The sequence below is a fragment of the Enhydra lutris genome, unplaced genomic scaffold (genome assembly GCF_002288905.1).
Source record: "Enhydra lutris kenyoni isolate GAN:26980312 unplaced genomic scaffold, ASM228890v2 scaffoldscaffold15, whole genome shotgun sequence".
Lineage (NCBI taxonomy): Eukaryota > Metazoa > Chordata > Mammalia > Carnivora > Mustelidae > Enhydra > Enhydra lutris.
The window spans coordinates 54,295,505-54,319,201 of record NW_019154099.1 but is presented as its reverse complement, the minus strand read 5'-3'; the positions used below and the strand labels follow the sequence as shown (position 1 = coordinate 54,319,201).

Below are 23,697 nucleotides of genomic sequence, written 5' to 3'. Positions count from 1 at the left end.
GCTGTGGCTTACGGTTTTGCCCGAGGCAGTTGAAGGTTCGGTAGTTGCCAGGAAAAAGAACCGCGAGCTCTCCTTACTTCTGCAGCAGGTTCAGGGACGTAGCTAGGTGCGGAGGACCTGCTCTAGACTTTCTGATTAGCTTGCACAATATTCGTCATCCCATCACATTTACCAAAGTAAAAGAGGCCCTCTCCCTCGCGGCCCCGCTCCTCCGTCAGCCCCCGCCTCCCTCCCCCGTCTAGCTCTCCCGGCACGAGTATTAACTCATTCCCCCGTCTGCCTCCGACACCTCCTGCCAGTGGGAATACTTGAGCTGGGCTTATGCCTGGGGGGAACCCCAGACGGAGAAGACAAGCCCAGCCCCTCCAGTATATGCAATTTAACCCCCCCACCCCAAAAAGCAGTGTCAAAACCCTGCGCCCGAGTCCCGCGGGTGGGACGAGCCGGGTCGTGGGTCCCAGCTTCAGGCTCCGGTCATCATGCGCCCCTATTCCAAAGGCTCCAACCGGGAAACTTGCAATGCATTACATAAGAAATGCAAATGCAGGTGATTCGGGGAGTCGAGTCCCGGGGGTTCACTTCCCGGTATCCCAATCTGAGGCGTTTGGGGGTGGCGGCGAAGCTGTGGGCGAGCAACTAGGGGAGGCCAGTCCGGAGGGCTGCGTGGTGGCGGCGGCGCGCCGACGAGGAGGCTGGGCGAAGCCAGTCTGGGAGCCGCGCGCGCGGGCAGCGGGGGTGTGTGGCGTCCCGGGGTTCAGTTCAGGCTGGGGAGGGCTCGGGGGCCGGGTGTTTGTGTCTGGGGCTGCGTCGGGGGCGGGGGCGGGGCCCCGGGCGTCCCGCAGTGGCCGCCCAGCGCTGGAGGCTCCTGACGCCGGCACTGCGGTGTAGTAGATCATGGCTCCCCGCGGCCACCCTGACACCCGGAGCTCCGCCGGGGGCCGCGCTGGCACCCCGAGCCCCAGCGGCCAGGCAGCAAGTGGCTGCTGTCTCCCTGCCTCCGAACATTTCAAACGCAGCGTAGCTGGGGCGGCTCGCTCCGAGGGGGGGGGGGATGCCGTCTGCGGGGGCCCGGAGCGAGAGGGGGGAGGAGGAGGAGGGAGGAAGACGAAGGAGGAGGAGGGGGAGGAAAAGATGGAAGGGGAGGAGGAGGAGTGGGTGGGCGGAGATGGAGGTGGTGGGTGTGGAGGCTGAGCACCCCGGGAGGCCCCCACTGCTGCAGGAGGAGGGGAACTGCGAGTTGTTAGACCGTCCAAAGGGCAGATGCTCGCTTGCGGGCGGGGGACGCCTGGGCAGTTGCCCCACCTGGGACGTTTGGGGAGCTGTGGAGGCTCGGGGAGAGTCTCTGGCTGCCCGCGGGCGCCGTGCTGCAGTGGGCCCCGTGCCCTGCCCTGGAATTCTCATTCCTGTGCTGTAGCTCTACCCCTTTCTCGCCGTCCGCCTCTGTTCCCTCCTCGGCCTCCTCCGCCGCCTCCTTCCCTTCTCACCCTCCTCCTCCATTCCCCGTCCTTTTACCCTTCTCGCTCTCAACTTCTCAGCATTTAGCAACTCTGAACTGCTACCACCCATCCTGAGCATTGCCCAAGGAGAAAGTGATGTTGTCACCTTACCGCTCGCATTCCTAATTCAACTGTGAGGTGTACCCCAACCCCGCACTGAGCCCAACACTTGCTGACGTTCCGGTGATAGCTAGAGCCGCACCACCACTGTCTCACGAGTTAATGTGAAGACCCTTTTTGCAAGACTTAGCAAAGTGGGACAAGCCAAAGGCTGCTCTTGGGAGGGAGGATTTGTGCTTTCAAGCAGTAAAAATAGTGGGTTTTGAAGGCTTCTCGTGTCCTGTAGATTTAGCTCCCTTCTGAGAAAGGAATACTGTAAAAGCATCCTTTTTTTTTTTTTTTTCCCCCTTTTCTTTTCTTTTCCTTTTAAGACTTGGCCATTTGTTTAGGAACCTCGAAGTCAGTCGCTCTATAGTACTGGAGAATGGGAAAGAATTCTCAGAAGGCTAAGTTAGTTTCCTTACTGGCTTTTATCTTTTTTTTTTCCTCTTTTTCTTTTTCTTTCTTTCTTTCTTTCTTTCTTTCTTTCTTTCTTTCTTTCTTTCTTTCTTCTTTTCTTCTTCTTCTTTTTTTTGTAAGCAGTTTTACTGGAAAGACTAATTTCCCCCCTGTACACGGGCAAGATATTTTTATTACACCTCCCCCACTCCACCTACTTTGATCTCTCTGGAATAAAGTAGATTTTTTTCCCCCTTTCAAGGCATTTTGGAAGGTGTCAAATGACAAATTATTTTTAGGGTAATTTATTTTGCAGCTTATGAATGCTAAAGTACTTGGGTGTGAATTGATGGGTTAATTCAAAGTATGTCTGACAACATCCCCAACTATTCTAATGGGATGGTGGAGTCTTAGATTGCCAGAAGTTAGAATTCTAACCTGGAAATGGGATCGTTTTGTGAATTATTTAAAAAATGTGACATTAATGTGTCATATCTCATCTTCTAAAAGTTTTGCTTTTTGAACTCAAATCAAATCCATGCTTAGCCATTCCCTTTCGGGATTGTAGTTGGTACATTCCAATCTCCTTCTGCTATTAACATGAAGCCTAAAATTGTTTGCAGGTTTTTGATCCCAAGATAGCAGTATAACTAAGAAGTTAATTGGGTAATTAAAATAAAACAAAGACTAAAATCTTCTTAACCGTTAAAACCAGAAAGAACAGATTGACTACTACCTATTATGTTATCTTAAATCTAAAATGAGGACAATTAACTGGTTTCAAACTAAGAAGCTTGGCAGAATACCTCCAAGTGCCAGTAGCAGGATCATGAATTTAGTGTGAAGACTTCTTAGATTACTAATTCTTCTCAATTTTTGCGAGTTATAGAATAAATTGCTGATTATTCCCAATTTTTAAGTTGTCAACAACTATGGGTAGTTTGATCAAGGCTCCTGAGGGGACTTTGAGAGCACTGCTATATAGTTATGTTGGTGTGAAAATAAGTAGATAATAGAGTCATGAACTTAAGGACAGAATTATTTATCTACCCAAAAGTTATTAGCACTCAATAAATGGTATTGCTTTAAGAATTTTTTGTAGTTATAGTTATGTAAAATTTAACTGGAAAAGAACATGAAGAATAACTCACACAGTATATGCTTTTTAAAGTAAATTGCAATAGCTGAGAAATCCTGCTTATACGCATATATATCCTGCATATAAATCTACCATCTTAATAGAAATGTCCAGTATCTCACATTACAACTCTTAGCAGAGAACACATGCATGCTTAAATGTCCTACTTTCCCTTATTTTCCTGGTAGAGCAGTAGCTGTATGTTTAGAATAAAAGTTACCCGCCTTAGCTTTCACTTATGAATTACGCAAGGTGATGGTATTATAGGCAAATCATTAAGTAGGAATGCTAAGTCCAAGGCTCTTATTTAGCCTGGAGGAGGGCTTGGTGTTTCTTTAAACCAGCAATGATAGTTTGGACTCACCGATGTGTATCACAGGCCTGTTTGATACTAATATAGGTCACTAGACTTTGAGTGACAGCTGCTAAGAAATGTGGTTGGAAAAAAAAATTCCATGATAAAGGGAAACACTAAGGTCATGTCATGGGTATCTCCTCAGACACATCATCTACAACAAGCAGAGGAAGCCACAGAGCCTCGAATATATGGAACCACTGAACCACACTCACAAGACCCCCAAATTTTCTTGGCTGATAGGGTTTTGAAAGCACAGAATTTAAGATAAGTTATAATCAAAGATAATTTTACTGAGCAGTAGGAGTGGCAGGGAGGGTGCAAAGCAGAAGTCCTAAACCTAGTTCAACAGAGCACATTTAAAAAATCCCACCGACTCATGGCCCAGAGGGTCTCCTTTTATGAACTCAGTCTTTCTTTCCGCCATATAACTTGGAGATGAAACAAGGAGGGCTTGGTAGAACTCAATGTCACTTTCTATTTCCTACTTTTTTTGTGTCTCTCAGTTCTGCTTTTGCCTTTCCCTGAAACTGTTTTAGGTGCCCCAAACATCTGGTACGCCTCTGTTCCTCATTTAAATATATGTTATTCTTTTAAAACCCCTTGCTTTACATGTAGAGCTGTCATGACATTTTAGAAGTGGGAAAATAGGGAGAGATGGAAGAAAAAAGGAAGTAAGCATTTTTTACTCCTTCCCTTTCTCAGCCTGCCAACTCATCCTGGGTTCCTGTAGAGCTGGGTGAGCCACACATGGGCCATAACTTCTGCATTTCTAAACACTGAGCTTGTATCCAATGGAGACATCAGATTCAGACTACATGGCTGGAACACCTAACAGGTGTGAGGCTCTCCTCCTTCTGACATGTTGCCTTTGGAGTGGGATTCCATGTAATCAGAGCTGGCCTTGGACCCCATCCAGCAGGCTTTAGTTACTGAAGTAGCAAAATGAATGGCACTTCATGAACCAAAAGAAGGCATTTTACATAGGTTTCCCAGTATTGACTTGTTGGGAGAGTGGATTTTTCTTTTTTGAAATTATATCCAAGTTAACAAGTGTGAAATCCAATGCATGATAATTTCAACTTGGTTTTAACAATGAGGATGACTTTGGCTGTACCCATATCCAGCCTATTCTCATATTAGACAGCATCTAAAACTGAGAATATTTGTTCAAATTATGCATTGCTTTCAGAAGGCGCTAAAGGTAATTCTATACTATATTTAACATTTCCCACGTGAATCCATTTCTTTAAAAATGTTCAAACCCAGTTTTCCATGTTTTAGCAACACAAACATTGGGGACTTTTGTGGTGTTTTTATACATATGGCAACAAGGACAACAATCAAAGTTTTCACTCCTTGGTACATTTTGGCATCATAACTCACTCAATTGAGTCATAAGCCTCCTATAAATACCATGTAGATGTCTCAAAATGGAAGCATTTATTCAAAATAGTTTCTTATGCCTTAAGGCAAGATGGTTGGAATTTAACAGTACATATGAAGCTCCTCTATTAAGATTTCCTCCCCTCTATTAAGTTTTAAACCAGACAATGTGTTGTAGTGTCTATATTCTTTTTTTGTTTTTAAGATTTTTATGTATTTATTTGACAGAGAACATACAAGCAGTGGGAGCAGCAGGCAGAGGAAGAGAGAAAAGCAGGTTCCCTGCTGAGTAGGGAGCCCAATGCGGGACTGGATCCCAGGACTGGATCCCTGGGCCCTGGGATCATGACCTGAGCAGAAGGCAGATGCTTAACCGACTGAGCCACCCAGGCATCCCATAGAGTCTATATTCTTAATAAAACCTTTGAGCTTCACCTTAGGATTACCTCCAGGAGGGACTGTAGGTCAGGGAAATACTACTGACACTTTTACCTTCGCAATGCCGTAGTCTCTGCTTTTTAAGGATTCAGTTTGTTTGTCACAGACCAGGTTGAGTTGTCAGAGCTGAACCTGAGCACTGAAGAACAGGGAATTTTCCGAAGGAGACGTCTCAGTTCCTCCATATGCCTCTAGAGATGCACTGTTTTTGCTCTCCTGCTTTTTAAGGGCTGAGCATTGTCCCCGATGTTTTCGCTGTGTATTTCTCTAGTTGCTACAAGCTAACTTTCTGCTTTGGTCAGAAGGTAAAAGGTAGGATGACAAAAGGGAAGTTGAAAGAAGGAATTCTTAAGGTCTTACAAGGCAAAAGGGAGGCATAATGCAGACATGTTTTACAGGGAAACTGAAGCTTTTGTTTAAGCTATTAAAGCTATCTAAGAAAGTCACCCAGCAATTGTTGGGCACTATTGCTTTTATCATTGTTCCCTGACAAAAACTTAAGTTATGATACATAGCAAGTTTTCAGGACACTTTTATTAAGTGAATTAATAGGGAAAGTAGGATTCTTTGTGAAAGTTAACTGTGGGAATGTAACTGCAAGTATAAATTACAGTTGCTTAAGTTCACTTAATGCTTACAGCTTTCCAACAATGCCAACCAAGAATTTGGTTTCTTTATGATAAAACAGAGAGGGAAAGTTGTTGGTGGACTCCTAGTTCTTCTTCCGGCCATGATAAAGCAACCTGTTTGCTGACATTCCCTAGGCCCACATTTTATAATACCCTCTTTCGAAATCTCAAAACTTGAGGTCTCACTCAAAAATACAAACTCAAAGGCCAATCGCAGGCTCCCCTTCTGGCACTCTCGGCTTGAACAGCGAACGCATCGTAGGTTCCCTCTGCAAGAGCCCCCTTCCTTATCTTTTCTCATCTTAATTTTGCTTCTCCTTTAAAGGAAGACATTTCACTACAGTCAACTGAATTGTCCCTCTTTTCTTTACTGAGCTTCCTTATCTGAAGATGGTAACTGGGACTCTCCTTTGGGGCTTATTTTTGCTCTCGAGGGGGCAGCACCCAAACAGCCTCTAGTTCAGCTGCTTTGAAAGGAGGTACCCCCCCTCCCTTAGTATTTTATTCTTTTCAGTTTTAAAGCCGTCATCTTCCAACTCGGTAGCTCCTTGGACATCCCACAACCACATCTATTTCGCTTCTCCCTTGTGGAGCCGCTGTCAAAGGTGGAGGGCGCTGGGGCGCCGGGGCCTCGGGCTGGGGGCGCGGAGAGCGCGCCAGGGACAAGGTCTGGCACAAGGCACGAATGCAGGCGGGGCCCCTGCGTTCCAGAGCCGCGTGCGCGCCACAGTCGTCTGCGAACCGCGAGCCGGCCACTCTGCGGCTCGGATCTGCTTCCAGGAGTCGAGCCCCTCAAGGTGTCCCGGCGAAGTCGCTTCGGAGTCTGCCTGATCGAGTCCGCAGACAGGAGACACGGAGGCCAAGCACCGTCTTCCTCCGCGTGTGACGCGCGGACCGCGCCTCTGGGACCCGCCACCACCCGCTCCTCGCCTAGGAGCGCTGGGTGCTCCGCATCGCAATGCGGCGGAAGCGGCCCGTCCGAGCCGCCGTAGCGCGGAAAGCTTCTTCCGTTGTCACAGAGATGACCTCTGACCCCGGGCCGTCTCTGGGGACCGGCGGCCGGAGTATCCGTTGCTATGGAAACCGGGACGGCCCGAAGCCCGTGCTGGGGCGACCCGGCACGCAGGCAGGGCCCGGGTCCTGAGATGGCGCGTTTGTGGGTTACTCGGCCGCGGTCCACACAGGGGCGCCCCCGAGCACCGGCTGGAGGGGAGCGGAAACAGTTCGGTCCTGGCCCACAGGTGGGTGCCCCCACCCGCCGTGCCTCAACGCGCCGCTGGGCGCAGAGGCGCAGGGACTGGGCTGGAAGAAAGAGCTGACCTGCGGGGCATCGCGCCCCAGCACAGGGCTGGCAGAAGATGAGCCCCGTGGGGCTCTCCTGCTTCCCCACTAGCTACTGGAAGAGCCGGGGCTGCCTCCTGAAGTTCTCTGGGCCTCAGTTTCCTCAGCCGCAATATTAGAACAATCTCAGGTCAGCCTCAGCCCTCTTGTTCTAGCTTCTGTAACCCTCCGCCCCGTCCGGGCTTTAAGGGAGCTCTTCCCGCTTCCCGGTATCTGTCCTGGACTAGGCTGCATATACTTAAGTTGTACTCTAGAATCAGAGACTATGAGAGGCGGAGGGCCACGGCAGGGATCATGCCTGACCTGCCCCTCTTGGAGGTGTGGCCACTCTTCACGGTGGAGGAGAAGACTGGTCCAAGAGCAGGCTTTGAATTGTAGACACACACCATCTTTGAACCTGCGAAGAAGAAATGCATTGTATTTTACTGGTGACACTATCAAGAGCTCTTCGTGCGTTTTGCAGAGTTGTGTGGTTGGTGCAGAAACAGACGGCGTTCTGTCCTAACCATTATAGTCTCCGGATGCCTTTTCCTACAGCCTCCATACATGTTGGGGGGAGGAGCCTCTCTATACCAGCTTCTGTCCCCTTTAGGTTACTGGGGGAAATTGCAGGCGTTTTGAATCTTAAAACGTCACTGTAAATTTAGAAATTGAAAAAAAAAAAACTATTTTGAGGATACAGTAATGCAAAACTCACTAGTTTATAAAAGAACAGCTGGATCCAGATTGATGGAATAAATTAAGGTAACCTGTTCAGATGGCTTTTTCACTTTTTAAAGATTTTTCATTGGCCTAGTTTCCAAATAGCTTCCCCCACTTTTCTTTCTTTTCTTCCTTCTGATGAGAATTACCTCCCTGAAGTTTGCTTTTCGAAGAAGAGAGGTCCTTCAGTTCCTAGAGAAGCTGGGTAGAACATTTACATCTCAAAGGCACGAGGAAAGAATACAAGCTTCTCCCATGAGGAGGATTTGTTTCCTAAATCCAAGATTTTACAATACCTACAAGCTTTTAACGAGTAGCAGGGGAGGTTTGGGGATTGATAAAAATGATGTATGGGTTTTAAATTGCTTCTAGGGCTGCATTTCTGTTCTTGTAAAGACTTTACAATTTATAATTTATAAGACAAGGACCGTTCTTAATTCCTCAAAGAATTGGGTTGCATTTTTTGGTTGGGTTTTGCAATTTAAAGTTGGGTATTCAATTTAAAGTGGGACTGCAACTTTAAAGGGCTGACCACCCATCCAACTATGTTATCTTCTATTTGCTTCTTTAGGTCAGGGAGAAGATCTTTACCTAAGATGGAAACCAAAAGAGTCCTGTGTTCTAGATTTAGAGCTATGTGTCTTTGAAATAGTTTTCTTTCCATCTGGGTACATAGTTTCATTTAGCTTAAGGGAGAAGACCTAAAAAATAAGTTTTCACGAGGTTCTGGTTGTCAGCCTCCAATATCAGCAAACTTCTAACCATAGAGCTACTTAAAAAAGTCCTTTTGAATATCTTGTCAGGTTTTAGCCGGGACAAACGGTAAATATTCCTGGTGGTATTGATCAATCTTTTAGATGCAAGAGGCATCCCCAAAGAAGATGCAAAAGATACTGCTCTCCCAAGATCTAGAGCCACTCCCAAAGATAGCCAAAATTAAGACTTACACAATCCTCTTGAGAGCTGGCAACAGTCTCTAGGACACTAGCCACCAATGGAGTGCAACCTCCACTTCTGTCTGGCTGTATTTCGAGGGTCCCCAACCTTTTGGCTCCCAAGCCAAGTGGGCATAAAATGAGACAAATAAGAAGACAATAACTGCCCTTGGGAGACAAAGCATCAATATCCAATGCATCTTGAAAAGGAAGGGATAACATGAAATTTTACCTTCCTCTCTTGACCAGGCATTACAGACAGAGATCCAGGAGAGCTGATTCTGATAAGAATTTTCACCCTTTACTGGCTTTTGTCAGTTTTTCCCAATCCCTTCTCCAGGACTCCAGAGTGAGTGGGTTTTGAAGTAGAGAGTGAAGCTGAGGTATCTACCAGAATTTGACAAAGCTTTTAAATTAATTTTATTTTAGTTTCTCCTTGGCTGTATAAGGGAATACTGGTAGTGGTTTACTGGAGAATCCCTTAGTGTCCTGTCAACCCTGAAAGGGGCCCATGTGGGGGCACTGTTTTGGTGGCAGATACGGGGATCTCTGGATATAGGCCATTATAGTCTGGACATCGGCAGACTTCTGTTTATGGTCATGTAGTCTATTAGAGTGGAAAGTCAGTGCAGATAGAGGATTAGTGAGTACTGAGGTCAAGGAAGATCAAAGAAGGGAATAGTAGAAGTCATTTCATTCTCATAGTCTTTTATTTTCGGTACTTCTTGCCTCCTTAATTTTTCATTAGCTTTTTGCAGTGAATCTTTCCATAAAGGTTTTTTGGACTTTTGAAGTCTTTCAAAGGCTTCTGCATGCCAGTTAAAATAGGTAACCCATTCTGTTTGATTTGGGAATACTTACTTTCAGGCTCACTTTTTAAATGAATGATTTTGTCTAATTGGAATGTTCCCCATAAAGGCCATTTTAAATCTAGGTTGCCTTGCTTAGATTTGGCCATTTTTGTAGATACCTACAACTTTGGGGACTATAGTCCTCAGTCATAAATGTTTTTGCTGAAATATGTCACACTTAATTCTTTGGAACTTGAGGATCCCATTTCTTCAGTGAAGCGTTGGGTCTCTCAGAGCCAAATTTATACCTAAGAGGGATGTGCCATTGAGTTGGGGATTTTGTGGTGTTTTACAGTGTGCCTTGTTACACAGAAGTTTTCTTGGGGTTGGCAGGTGGCTTAGCGTCGATCTAACTCATTCTCTGATCAACTTACCCTAGCACTCGAGTCTTCCAGTTAGGTGCCAAACACTTTAAGAGCTTTTAGGTGTTTGGCCCATGCCCACCAGTTCTGTGACTTAGGCTTATGAGATCCCCATTAGCAATACAATAGATCTATTATTCCTTTCATAAGAAAATGTCTTTATAGCAGTGGATTTCCTAATGGCTTTTAATAATCCAACTTGTACTTAGATTTTGATGTGCCGTTGGTTGGAAAAGTCTGAATTTCTTGTCTTAGTTAATTTCCCCAAGTTTCCTAGCAGTTTGTGCTGTGGACTTACTTTGAAGCTTTGTGAATCCTGTCCCCCCACTGGCTGCCATCTTGCTTTCTTTAGATTGAGGGATAACCGTTATTTTCCCTTTAAATAACCCATCATAATTCAAGCAGATTTACTATTGTTGGCTGCCCGCACAGTTCCTGAGACTGTAAGAACACCCCCAGAGGAGCTTACCTTGTACATGAGTTTGGCCACAAACCTCACTGTGAAAAACCTGGAGTCCCTCACACCCCAGTTTTCCATCTGGAAGGGCTAAGATAAACAAACTTGAGGAGCTCAGAATGCAAAATAAGTAGAGCTTGATCAGAGAGAAGCTTACCAGAGCAGCCAGAGAGGTAGCAAGTAAAATGGCTCTCTGGGTACCTTCCACCTGCTTCTAGAAGCTGGCCCTAGAATCTTTAGCCCCTGTCTTCAGGTCCCATCTCATTGCCCAAACTGGCAATTTGCAAAACTAAAACAATTTACTAATCAGTTTGATGTCCTTTCTTCAAGGGAAAACAGTCCTTGATTGGGGCAGTACAGTGCTGGCAAGTAGTTGGAACATCCTTCTCAAGGAATTTTGGGCAAGTGTGAGTTTTAAAAAGCATTAGAAGAGGCAACCCGAAAACAAGCATGATTGGCTAGGAGGTTAGGGATTCCCTCATAAAGACTGCAAATCCCATTTCCTAACGTAAGGTAAGCTAGCTAAAGCCTAGTTGGAGGACTGTGATTTGTATATGTTAGATTTCCTTGACTGGGCAAGGTCACTGGGCCTGTCTTCATTCTGTGGGTCCCGATATACAAATTAACTGTGTCAGTAGTCAAGAACAGATCGTGTGCTTTGTGGCATGGTCAGATTTACTTTTGAGACAAGTGCTATGGTGGAGAGGGGGGTTAAAATAGCTTTGAGTGGGGCAAGACTGAAGGTAGAAAGTCCACAAAGGCAGCAACTGAAGTAGAAGTGGTAGGTCCAGACAGGAGCTGGAGAGGAAGTGCCAATCTCAGTGAGTCCTTCTATCTCAGTGGCCAATTTGAATTTGGGAAGAAGGAGAGGGGAGAGTCTAGAATGTTTTGACCACAGGTTTTTGATTTGGACAACTCTCGTGGATCCTGATCTGCTGGCCATTGGCCAATAACACGTCTCCATCTCCATGGGGTAAAAACTCCACTACCCTGGGGTAAAAACTTGGCTCTCTTCAGACTGCTCATATCAAAGAGCTGTGGTAGCGATAAATAGCAAGTAGAAAACTGACGAATTTCTCTTTTTAGATCAAAACTTGAGTAGGCAGTTCTAGGAGAGTTGCTCTAGGATAAAGAGTTCATTTTCTTCACTTCACACCTGGAAGTCCTCATGGACAGAAAAAATGCTTTACAAGGAAGAAAAGTCAAAAGTTTTTTTTGTTATGATTATATATATAGGTCTTTGTCAAAAGTACATGTTTTTGTACACAATACTTTGTTCAGTTGAGGAGTCCATGAGTGCAATTAAAAGCCAAGTTTTCCAATTGACTATTCAAGTCTGGCAAGAAAAGGAAGTGTGAACTTTACTGAATTTACATATGTAAGTGTGCGCACCTGCTTTTTAGATAGAACTGAATGTAGTTGTAATTCAAATGCTCTCCCCTCCCCCGCCCATAACATTTTGTTGTCCGCACAATTACAGTGAATCGCTGAAGTGCGTGGTAACCTCTTCTGTAATGCTGCCTCTTAGATAAAGCGTCGTTTGGGAGGGATTGAAATCTCTTTTCTCTCCACTTCCTGTGTGGAGCGCAGGGTACACTATTGTTGTACTTAAAAAGGAAGAAATGTGAAAAAAAAAGGCTTAGAGATTAAAACAGTTTGTTGTTGTTGTTAATTTAAATTTTTTATTTTTTATAAACATATAATATATTTTTATCCCCAGGGGTACAGGTCTGTGAATTGCCAGGTTTACACACTTCACAGCACTCACCATAGCACATACTCTCTCCAATGTCCACAACCCAACCACCCTCTCCCAAATCCCCTCCCCCAACAACCCTCAGTTTGTTTTGTGAGATTAAGAGTCACTTATGGTTTGTCTCCCTCCCAATCCCATCTTGTTGTTGTTGTTTTTTATAGCCAACTATTTCAAGGCTGAAACTCATCTTTGGTTGCGTTACTGTTGTACCCCAGATATTGTAATTCTTCGTCAAAGAAAGGATCCGTTTGCCTGGAGGCCTGAGTCCGTTCTCTACTAAATACTCAGTCATCACCACTCTGCTTCCACGTTATCCTGGTGGGGCAGATTGGAAACTCTAACCCAATAGGCCCCTTCCTCCTCTATTATCCAGTGACTTGACTTGTTTCCTAGGAATTTGTGTTTTTCATTGACTTCATTACATTCCTTTTTACATTGAAAATTTCTTCTCATTTGCCAACTCAGTGACATAAAATTTCTCGTATGTCATACATATAATAGTGGATATGAAATCCTGAATACTTTCAATGGAGTGGATAGTAAGTGTTAGAACTAGTTTAATGATGCAGTAAAAAAAAAAAAAATGAAAAAAAAAAGAATTTTAAAAGGATAGAAATTTTGCATCATTATCACTTATTGTTTATTTTTTCTTTCCTAATTGTATTTCCTTTTGCCATCTTGGGAATAATCTTAAAGAGCACAATTCTGAGGTGATTCTCTGGCAGACACACCTTTTTATGGGGGCATTAACCAGTGGTTTATATGCTGAAGATAGAGTGGGGCTTGATCTACAGAGCCATGAAGTTTGATATCTGTTCTTTGCTTTGTCCTTTACCAAAGTGCTTTTCCATCACTGAGAATTCACCCCTTTGTCCCAGTCTCCCTTATTTGTGCTATCATTTTGTCCTTTCACATATTTCCTTGAGGCTTGTCTTTCAAAAATTTTGTCCTCGATTTACTCTTTAGGCGAGGTCAGGATTAACATTCAATTGGACCTTCAACTTTCACATGTATTACATTAGGGAAAAAAGGGCACAAAAGGCTAACAATACAGTTGTCAGAAAGTAAATGAGACATGTTTATCTGGACTCGAGATATTCACCAAAAGTGGCATTTAAAAAAAAAAAAGTGGCATTTATTTGACTTAATTTTTTCTTTCTGTGCTTTCAGTAACATTTAAAAAACTCTGATATGGGGGTGCCTGGGTGTCTTAGTGGGTTAAAGCCTCTGCCTTCAGCTCAGGTCATGGTCCCAGGGTCCTGGGATGGAGCCCCACATTGGGCTCTCAGCTCAGCGAGGAGCCTGGTTCCTCCTCTCTCTCTCTCTGCCTACTTGAGATCTCTGTCTGTCAAATAAATAAAAAAAATAAAAAACTATGGTATGGATCTATTGCCTTATTAGATTTGACTTTTGGGTGGTATTATTATAATAAATATTCAACCTCATATTCCCACTAAAAAGTGTTCTTTAAAGTTATTAGATTTTTAAAAGCATATTGCTCTCCTACTTTAACAGAAATATCCTGAATTATTTTGAATTTTATGTTATCACTATCCCTAAATAAATAATAATTACAATTGATCTTTAGAGAATTCTTTCTATTTTCAAAGGAATTCACCTATAATACCTCCTTAGTTCTCATAACCACAGGTAGGAACTTTTTTATCAGCTGACCCTTGAACAACATGGGTTTGAACTGTGTGGGTCCACTTGTACGTGGACTTTTTTCAATAAATCTATTGGAAAATTTTTTTGAGATTTCTGACAATCGAAAAAAAAACTTGCAGAAAAACTATGTAGCCTAGAAAGACTGAAAAATTAAGAAAAAGTGAGATATTATTATAAGAATATAATATATAATACATAGAGCGTACAAAATATGTGTTAGTCAACTGTTCAGGTTATCGGTAAGACATCCAGTTGATAGTTAAGTTTTGGGGGAGTCAAAAGTTATACATGGATTTTTGACTGCGCAGGGGGTCTGTGCCCCTAAGCTGGGTATTGTTCAAGGGTCGACTGTACTTGTATTTAAAAGGATAAAACCCAGGCGTGAAGAGGTGAAGGAGGTTGCCTGACAATCTCTAGCCAACAGCGGAAGATCCAGGCACAAACCTGAGCGGCATTACTGTTGTTGTAGCTGCCTCTTGAAAGATGATGTTCAAAGAATGTGTGCGAAGCTGGCCAGTATGTCTTAGTGTGTCTGTGAATCATTATATCCTGAAACTAAAAGAGACTACAAAATATTCAGTATTTAGACATTTAGAACTTGTAAGTTTTTTTTTCTTGAGCATAATTTATATACATTAAAACACACAGTTCTTACCATAGTGTTTGCTGTCTTTTGACTATTGTATCCTTATAACCAGCACCCCAGTCAAAATATAGAACATTCCAGCGGCGCCTGGGTGGCTCAGTAGGTTAAGCCTCTGCCTTCGGCTCAGGTCATGATCTCAGGGTCCTGGGATCGAGCCCCGCATCGGGATCTCTGCTCAGCAGGGAGCCTGCTTCCCCCTGCCCCCGCCTGCGTCTCTGCCTACTTGTGATCTCTGTCTGTCAAATAAATAAATAAAATCTTAAAAAAAAAAAAAAACATAGAACATTCCATCACCCCAGAAATCTCCTTCTCTTTTATATTCCATTTCCATCCGGAATCTCCTAAGAAGCAGCCACCATTCTGATGTTTCTCGCTTAACCTTAGCATGCGGTAAAACCTCATGTCATTAAATCACGGTGTCCTCACGCTTTTGAGTTTGCTTCTTCCACTCAACATGTTGTTTTCAAGATTCAGCCATATCACTGAATGCTAGATACACAGAATGTGATGTGGTAGCTTTTGCTTATCTTTTTTGTAAACTAGAAACTCCTAATTGAACAGACTTACTTTTGGTTAACAGGCAGAAGTTGTCCACAACTACGAAGTGTTTGCAAGTTGACCCAATTTTCGGGCTACCACGTTAGCTTGCCCCAGTTACATAGATGCTGGCTGAAGACAGGAGACTCCTGGGTCAGAGATAAAGGATTTTATTACTCGGGGCACAGCAGGCAGCATGAGCTTCATGTTCCCATCGATTCCCCTTGTCCCCAAATCCCCCCAGGGATAATGCTGAGTGACCCAGGCAGAGCTTGCCCTTGGGGTTTGTGTCATGGCTGAGGAACTCCTGGGTTAGGCAATTTTCTGTCTTTTAAGGAGTGTCTAGCAAAGCTGCCCAACCTTTGCTCTGCAGGGAGGCATCATCTTTATTTTCCTGGTCAAGAAACAAATCTGTCTTCTAACCTGGAAGGAGGCATTATCCCTGGATTCCACGGTAGCAATATCCTTGCAAAGAGTCTGCGATAAAAGCTGCTTCAAGACATGCAGAAATCCCATGGATGTGTTGTCCTTTTAATCTGTTTCTGAAAAGCAACACTTTCTTCCCTTTCTGTCTTTCTTGGGACTGCTGTTTTTGTTGTTCCAAAGATGCAGTTAGTCTCTAGAAAATATCTGTTATTTGTAAATTCGAAAGTGACCCTGAGGTTTTGAGATGATAGATGATATATAATCCTATACAATAATCTTATCGGTATTTATTAAATAATATGTGGTATGGTCTATGTTAGTTATAGGAGAGATTTAAAATATCCTGTGAGGATTTGGTCTTTGGCCCACAAGTACTTAGCTAAGTGTACGGAGAATACCAGAAATGAGAGAGTCCTGTTCAGTTGAAGGCTAACTGGAGTGCTGTAGGACGTCCCTGTGGGATGTCAGGGAAGGAAAGGGAAATCTTTTAGAGAAATGTGACCTGAGCTGACTCTCGAATGCATGTTTCAGTTGGCAGGAAAGAGAAGTATATTCTTGGCAGGGGGAGAACTGTGAGTGAAAGTCAAAGACTGAAGGAAAGGTACATGTTGGGGGATTTGTGGGAACACTAATGAAATCATATTTTAAAGGATTAGAGGAATCATAATTTGGAGTCCAAAAGCCTGGCAGAGGAGTTAGACTGGATGTGGTAAAAATCAGTGAACTAGAGAGCGTTTCCACAGCAGGGAGTGACATGCTTGGGAATTGCTCTGGTACAGTTGGAAAGTATTACTGGTGGAGCTGGTTGTGGGAGGGTAGCACAAGGCGGAGGCTTTCATAGTAAGAAGCAGGCAAGTGAAATATCCTTTCTTAGTTGGAGATGGGAAACAGGAGCTCCGATCAAGGGGTGGTTCTGAGTATGGCTGAATATGGGCTGGCGAAATATCTCTCGGTGCTTGGGAAGAGATAAACCAAAACACACCAAGACACTCTGCAACAGGAAGGCCACTGCTTCCTCTGAACTTTGTAATGCTGAGATAAAAGGTGTAAATGGGAGGGGCGCCTGGGTGGCTCAGTGGGTTAAGCCGCTGCCTTCGGCTCAGGTCGTGATCTCAGAGTCCTGGGATCGAGCCCCGCATCGGGCTCTCTGCTCTCTAGGGGAGCCTGCTTCCTCCTCTCTCTCTGCCTGCCTCTCTGCCTGCTTGTGATCTCTCTGTCAAATAAATAAATAAAATCTTTAAAAAAAAAAAAAAAAAAGGTGTAAATGGGAGAAAGCGATGTCATCGGGGAGGCTCAGGGTGACTCCTTGAAATCAATGATTTGCCGAGAATGTGAAACAGGAAGTATAGCGAATATGCTGTTGAAAGTTACACATCACTGGTACACAGATGAACATAGATCATGTGTTATCTTTTTTTTTTTTTTAAAGATTGTATTTATTTATTTGTTAGAGAGAGAGAGCATGAGCACAGGCAGACAGAGTGGCAGGCAGAGGCAGAGGGAGAAGCAGGCTCCCCGCCGAGCAAGGAGCCCGATGTGGGACTCGATCCCAGGACGCTGGGATCATGACCTGAGCCGAAGGCAGCTGCTTAACCAACTGAGCCACCCAGGCGTCCCAGATCATGTGTTATCTTATATAATTTGAGGCCAGATCCCAGTTTAAATTCTCTAGCTCTGGTAGCTTTACTGGCTTCCTAAATATGGTGAGAATGACATTCAGTACTTTCAAGGTGTAGTACCGAACAACTTTGGAGTACTTATATACTCATACAGCAGTTTATTTCTCTGCGAGATGATATTTTCCAGTGAAACACCACACTGGGAAGGACTAAAATGTCATGGGCTATTTGGATACAAGGTTATTTGGATATTTCAACAACTTGGACCACATTTTTTTTCCTGCAGGAGTCCTGGTACAGTGTGCTGTTCTGGCTCTAGTGGTGGACATGTGTTTTAGTAACCCTCAATGACCATTAGTGGATCAAGATTAGTGGGGAGATGCATTAAGGGACAGTTTGTTAGAGGCACAACTTTTGGAAATAAATTTTGTTTTTCTACTTTCTGTTAAAGAATTTGAATTGTGTTTTAGGGGTCAATATCTATTTCTTGCATGTTTTTACAAACTGATATTTTAAGGAAGATAACTTTTATTAAAATAAGCCTATTAAATTACTAATGGCAATTTAGCCTTTATAAAAATGTACCTGGTAATGTCTTAAAAGCAGCAGATTCAATTTCTTTGATTTAGAGCTAGGATCCTTATTCAAGGTCAGAGTTTGTAAGAGTGATACTTACAGGGTCACAAGCATAATTCAGGCAAGAGGGGGAATGGGTTTATTTTAGGTGACAGCAGTAGTAGATGCACTGTGGTAGGAGCAAACTGGAAGCATTAACCTGAATTCTGTCATTTCTGTGGGTTAGTGCATAACTGAATTAACCAAACTCTTTGAAAATAAGGATAAAGGTAATAGTTGTACAATGCGAAAGGTCAGAATATTGCAGCAGAGTTAAGTAAAAGGCCTGAGTGGTGTTGTATTAGCATAGCTTTGAATAAAAAATTAAAATGTACACCCTTTGCATGTAAAGATGCTGCTTCAGAATTCACATTATGTTACATGGGTTGGCATAGATATATACACACTTTCTTGTCCGGTCTTTCTGGTACCCAATAACATGGATTTCTGAGAGCCTTGAGAAAGGACGTTAGAGTCATTGAACTCGTTCTGAATCATAACCTTCTTCTCTTCTTTGTGTGATCCAAAGCAGAAGGAGGCATTATCTCTGAATCTTGGTAACAGTTTTTGCCTAACTATGTCTTTCCTTTCACTGTAACAGATTAAATGTAAGGCAGACCCTCAATCCTTTCTTTCTTGTACTCTTTTAAATTTATACTTGGTAGAAATGCTTTTTAATATTATTGTAGATTTCATTAGGATATCTTCTAATCTCCTCTTCAGAATTATAAGAAAATTAGGGAAAATGGTAGAAGTTGGTATTGCTAATAAATACCATACAATTGCCATACGGGTACAGGGAACTTTAAAAATTGTGTAAAAGTGACTTTCAGGTGATAAACATTGTATTTATTTCCTAATTGCTATATCCCATTATAGCAAAATATCTATATTTTGAGATGCTGAATAGTGATATACTGTTTTAACTAAATTGTGGTTTGAATTTTTTTAATTTGCAGGGCAAATTCTAAGTGTGTTGAATGTATTTATGGAATGTATGCTAGGCATTTTAGCTTATTGTAAATCCGGGATGTTTATGTACTTTCTTCATCTGCAGGCCAGTACAATCTTTCACCCAAGAGAGCCATTGGAGAAGGGCTCATATTAATAGTAAATTGAAGGCAGAAAAAAATAGCTAAGAAGTAGGATCAATTCAAAAATAATAGATTACTTATTTTGTGTTTTTAAACTTATGATTTTGAAATTAAAAAACAGAATATTTCATAACTTTACCAGTTCATTTCATGGCTTTCAAGTAGCTTTTTGTTGAGATGATTTTTAATTAAAATAAGATACTGAAATCTGCAGCATAGGTGTAATGACTGAACTGTACATTTTTAAGCATGTCTACTTGTAAATCATGTTAACTAGTCCGACATCTTGGTATTGGGTAGTTAAGGATCTCTACACTATAACCAGCACTTTAAACTTCTTTCAGAGAAGTAGGCCATGTAGGTAGCTTAGAAGTCAAGAGTTCCTGCCTCCAAATATATGGTATATTTAATTAACACTATAGGTTTTTTTAAATAGGTTTCAGTGTTGTTTTCTATCATGATCCCTGCGTATGGGCCACTATTAGATGAAAGCAGAAAATAAGACATGAAAGAAAAGAATATACGGTCAGTAGGATTTCAGGTTATTTGAAAATTCATTGGGAGGATATGAAAAACACTCTAACTGACTCTGTGGTTGTTGGACTCGTATGGTCAGTGCGAAGTTTTCCAATGTCCAGCGTCATTGATTCCACTGTCTGTGGTGAGACATTCAGCCGTCCTTGCATGTCCGTTGTTTTGCTCTCCAAGCTTTCAGTTACCTGACTGCAAACATGGACTGGAAGCAGATGATTCTTCTGACCAATGGTCAGAAGTTCAAGAGTGGCCTAACACTGTGTTCCAATACCCTCATCGTTCCCCTCACTTTATCTCCTCATGTAGGCATTTTATCATTTCACATCATCACAAGATGAAGGGTGAATATAGCACAAGTAGATATTGTGTGTGTGTGTGTGTGTGTGTGTGAGAGAGAGAGACACACACACACACACCACATACACACAAACTTTTATTACAGTACATTCTAATTGCTCTACTATTATTGTTGTTAACCTCTCACTGTACCGAATTTATAAATTAAACTTGATCATGCATATGTATATATAGGGAAAACATCTATCTAGGGTTTCAGGCATCCACTGGAGGTCTTGGGATATATCCCCAACAAATAAGGTGGGGGTCTACTATATTTGCCAATAGTTTTTTTACTTTATATTCTCCTAAGGACTGCTATGACTCTTCCATAGCACCTTATTAACCTTCCATCTAAAGCAATAAACTGGGAAAATCTCAATTTTTTTAGATGCTGTCATGCATTATTTTTTGTTTATTTTGTTTGTTTTTTTTGTTTTTCCTTTGGCTACTTCATTTGGAGGAGATAATAGCCTTCATTCTAGGGCTCCCTTTAAGTTAATTCCCTGTGGTCACTTTGGGATTGACCCTTAACTGGATTAGAAATTATGGTTTAATAAAAAATAAAATATGTAGAATTGCGGTATATATCTGTAGGGCATAACATCTAACTAATTTCTTTTGATTAATATTGTAGGGTATAGGCCTATCTGTGGCTCTGATGCTATGGGGCCAACAAGAGGGCATGGAGGGCTTTCTGGAAAGAATAAAAGTTTGAGTCATGATAGATAACATCCTCATGTTTAATACACTTCTATGAATAATTGTTTCTGCTCATTAGTTGTCATTTACTCCTTTCTCTACTTAAGAAATAATATTAGAATTAATATAATAAGGACATTGTTAGAACAATAGCCTTGAATATATTCTAATTATATAAAAAAGTCAGTCATTGACAAATATTAGTACTCTAGTTGTTAGTGACAAACTACTTGAGCAGACATCATGGTTTGTGAGTGATTATGACACCATGATTAAGAACTGATATTTTATTTTATTTTTTTAAGAACTGATATTTTAGATTTTAATGTTTGAAGATTGGTTTCCTTTAAAAAAAAACTATTTTAATTTTTTAAAAACATTTTTAAAGCGTGAAGTCCCATTTCAGTTGGTTGATTCAATACCCAACACTTCCTGAATTCCTTCTACATGAAGAATGGTGTGCTTGGCCCAGTGGATGATTCATGAAGACAGGATCTTCGTTCTTCTAGGGGGAGGAGGGGGATAAGAAGGTTGGCTAAGATGGAAGGCTGCTGGGTTGGGTCAGTCCTGGAGCTAAAGAAGCAATATTGCTAGAGGATGACCTGGTTCATCCTCCTTCCTCTTTTCTCTCCTGCTTCCTTTTTCCCTTTGCCACTGCCAGTTATGTCATGGGAGTCTGCATGTTGGACCAAATGAGGAATAGATTCGGGCTGGAGTATTCCAGAAAGAATGCAAAGTCCATGCCTGTCACAATAGGTTGGGTGCATTTTTAAGTCGAAAAATGCAATGTCAATAGTAACAGCTGTAGAATAGGTTATGACTAGAAATTGGTTTTTGCCCCACAAGGCCCACTGGAAATGCCCTTGAGGGTGTTTGTACATGTTGTTCTTTTAAATATGTTTACATGGCTATTAATAGGCGTACTCATCTAATGAATTATAAGAAAACTAAAGAATATTTTTTGTAATAAAAGCAATCTAAAATAATTGGTGGCACAACTATAATATCATTGTAAATGCATTTCTTAGATCCAGATTATGAATTTTAAATATCACTTTTATGAGAGCTTTATTGAGATATAGTTCAAATACTTTAAAATTTACTCTTTTAAAGTGTACATTTTAGTATTTTTAGGTATATTCATATCTTGTGCAACTGCAACTATTATCGCTGTCTAATGTTAGAACATTTTCATTAACTTAAAAAGAAACTCCTTACCTATAGCAGTCATTCCCTATCTCTCTCTCCCCTCATACCCTGGCAAGGATGAACATACTTTTAGTTTCTGTGGGTTTTCTTTTTCTGGATATTTCATATAAGTGGCATCATAAAATATGTGAGTGCATTCAATTAGCATAATGTTTTCAAGGTTCATCTATGTTGTAGAACATATCAGTACCTCATTCTGTTTTATTTTCCAATAGTATTCCATTGTATAGATATACCACATTTTGTTTATTCATTCTTCAGATGAGGGACATTTGTGTTATTTCCATTTTTTATTACTAAATATAATGCTGCTATGAACATTTGTGTTTAATTTTTTTACCCATGTAGAAGTTTTAGTTTTCTTGGGTATATATACCAACCAGTAGAATTGCTGGTCAGATGATAATTCTGTGTTAATACTTTGAGAGACCACCAAATTGTTTTTAAAAGCAGCTGCACAATTTTATATTTCTTCCAGCAACATGTGAGGGTTTCAATTTCTCCACATTCTTGCCAATACTTGTTATTGTCTGCTGTTTTGATTATAGTCATCCCAGGGAGTGTGAAGTAATATATCATTATGGTTTTGATTTGCATTTCTCTAATGACTAATGACATTGAGCTTTTTTTCATGTGCTTATTGGCTCTTTGTGTATCTTTTTTGGAGAAATGTTTATTCAAATTCTTTGCTCATTTTTAACTGGATTATTTGTCTTTTTATTTTTGGTTTGTGAGAGTTCCTTATATATTCTGGATACAAGTTTTTATCAAGTATGTGATTTACAAATATTTTCTTCTATTCCGTGAATTGTTTTTTCACTTTCTTGATGGTACCCTTTGATGCACAAAATTTTAAATTTTGATGAAGTCCAATTTATCTATTTTTTGGTCATTTTTGTATTTGCTGTCATATCTAAGAAACCATTTCCTGACTGAAGATTTAGTCCTAAATCTTCTCCTGAGAGTTTTAGCCCTTACATTTGAGTCTTTGGTCCTTTTTGAGTTAATTTTCATATACGGTATAAGGTAAAGGTCCAGCTTCATTTTTTTACCTGTGGACATGCAACTGTCCAAGGAATATTTGTTGAAAATATCATGAGAGTTGTAAATTTCATAGTTAATATATAACCAAAAGACCTTTTACCATTCTTCATTTACTTTACCAAAGAACAATCTAAAAATGTCTTGGTATTTCAAAGAAACAACTTTGTTGTATAATACATGAAACTCTAAGATACTATGAAAAATTTTTAATAACAATATATACATACTTTTACTGTAGTTTAGCTTATAAACACTTAAAAAATAATAGTCTGTGAAACTTACACTTTTAAGAAATTAATATCCCTGTGAAAATAGAACACAGACTATAGATATATAGAGTATATAGAGTGAAGAGTTTTTATATATTTATCTTTGATTGAAATATTGCTTTGACTCTCCTTATCTATTTTCAAAGCATGGGCATTTCATTAATATACTGACAATATGATACTATATTTATATTTAATTTTTCTAGTTAGCTTTGATTTTAATGTAATAAAGGTGAGAATTCACTGTGAGATAATAAATTATACTTCTTTCATTTAAATTTATTCTGGTTCACTACCTAACTATCTCATTCAAAACCCAAACATTCCTTGATATGAATGTCATCTAAAGTTGTAACATTACGACCCCTGCTGCTACAGCTTACTGTGCTTTGTTTAAAAAAATTCACCATATTTTCTAGTAGAGTCAAGCCCTGTCATATAAAGGTGGAGCCTCTCCCATAGCAGGTAGACATTCTCAGGTCCAATCACCTGAGGAAAAGTTCAGACATGAACTTAAACCTTGAAAGTGAGAGTAAACTACATAGGGAAAGAAACTCCATGCTTTCCCTAATGCTTCTCTTAGGTTTGGTTATTGGGTTATTAGATGTAATTAGACATTTGGGGAAGGCTGGAAGCTTAGCATGGGGGCATTCA

The 23,697-nt window shown here is 41.4% G+C and overlaps 1 protein-coding gene across 2 annotated transcripts in view; it reads left to right on the top strand.

The window, feature by feature from the left end:
- Window positions 1–23,697, top strand: part of LOC111147058 (fibroblast growth factor 14) — a 619,485-nt gene that overhangs the window by 889 nt on the left and 594,899 nt on the right. The gene's annotated exons all lie outside the window — the stretch shown is intronic.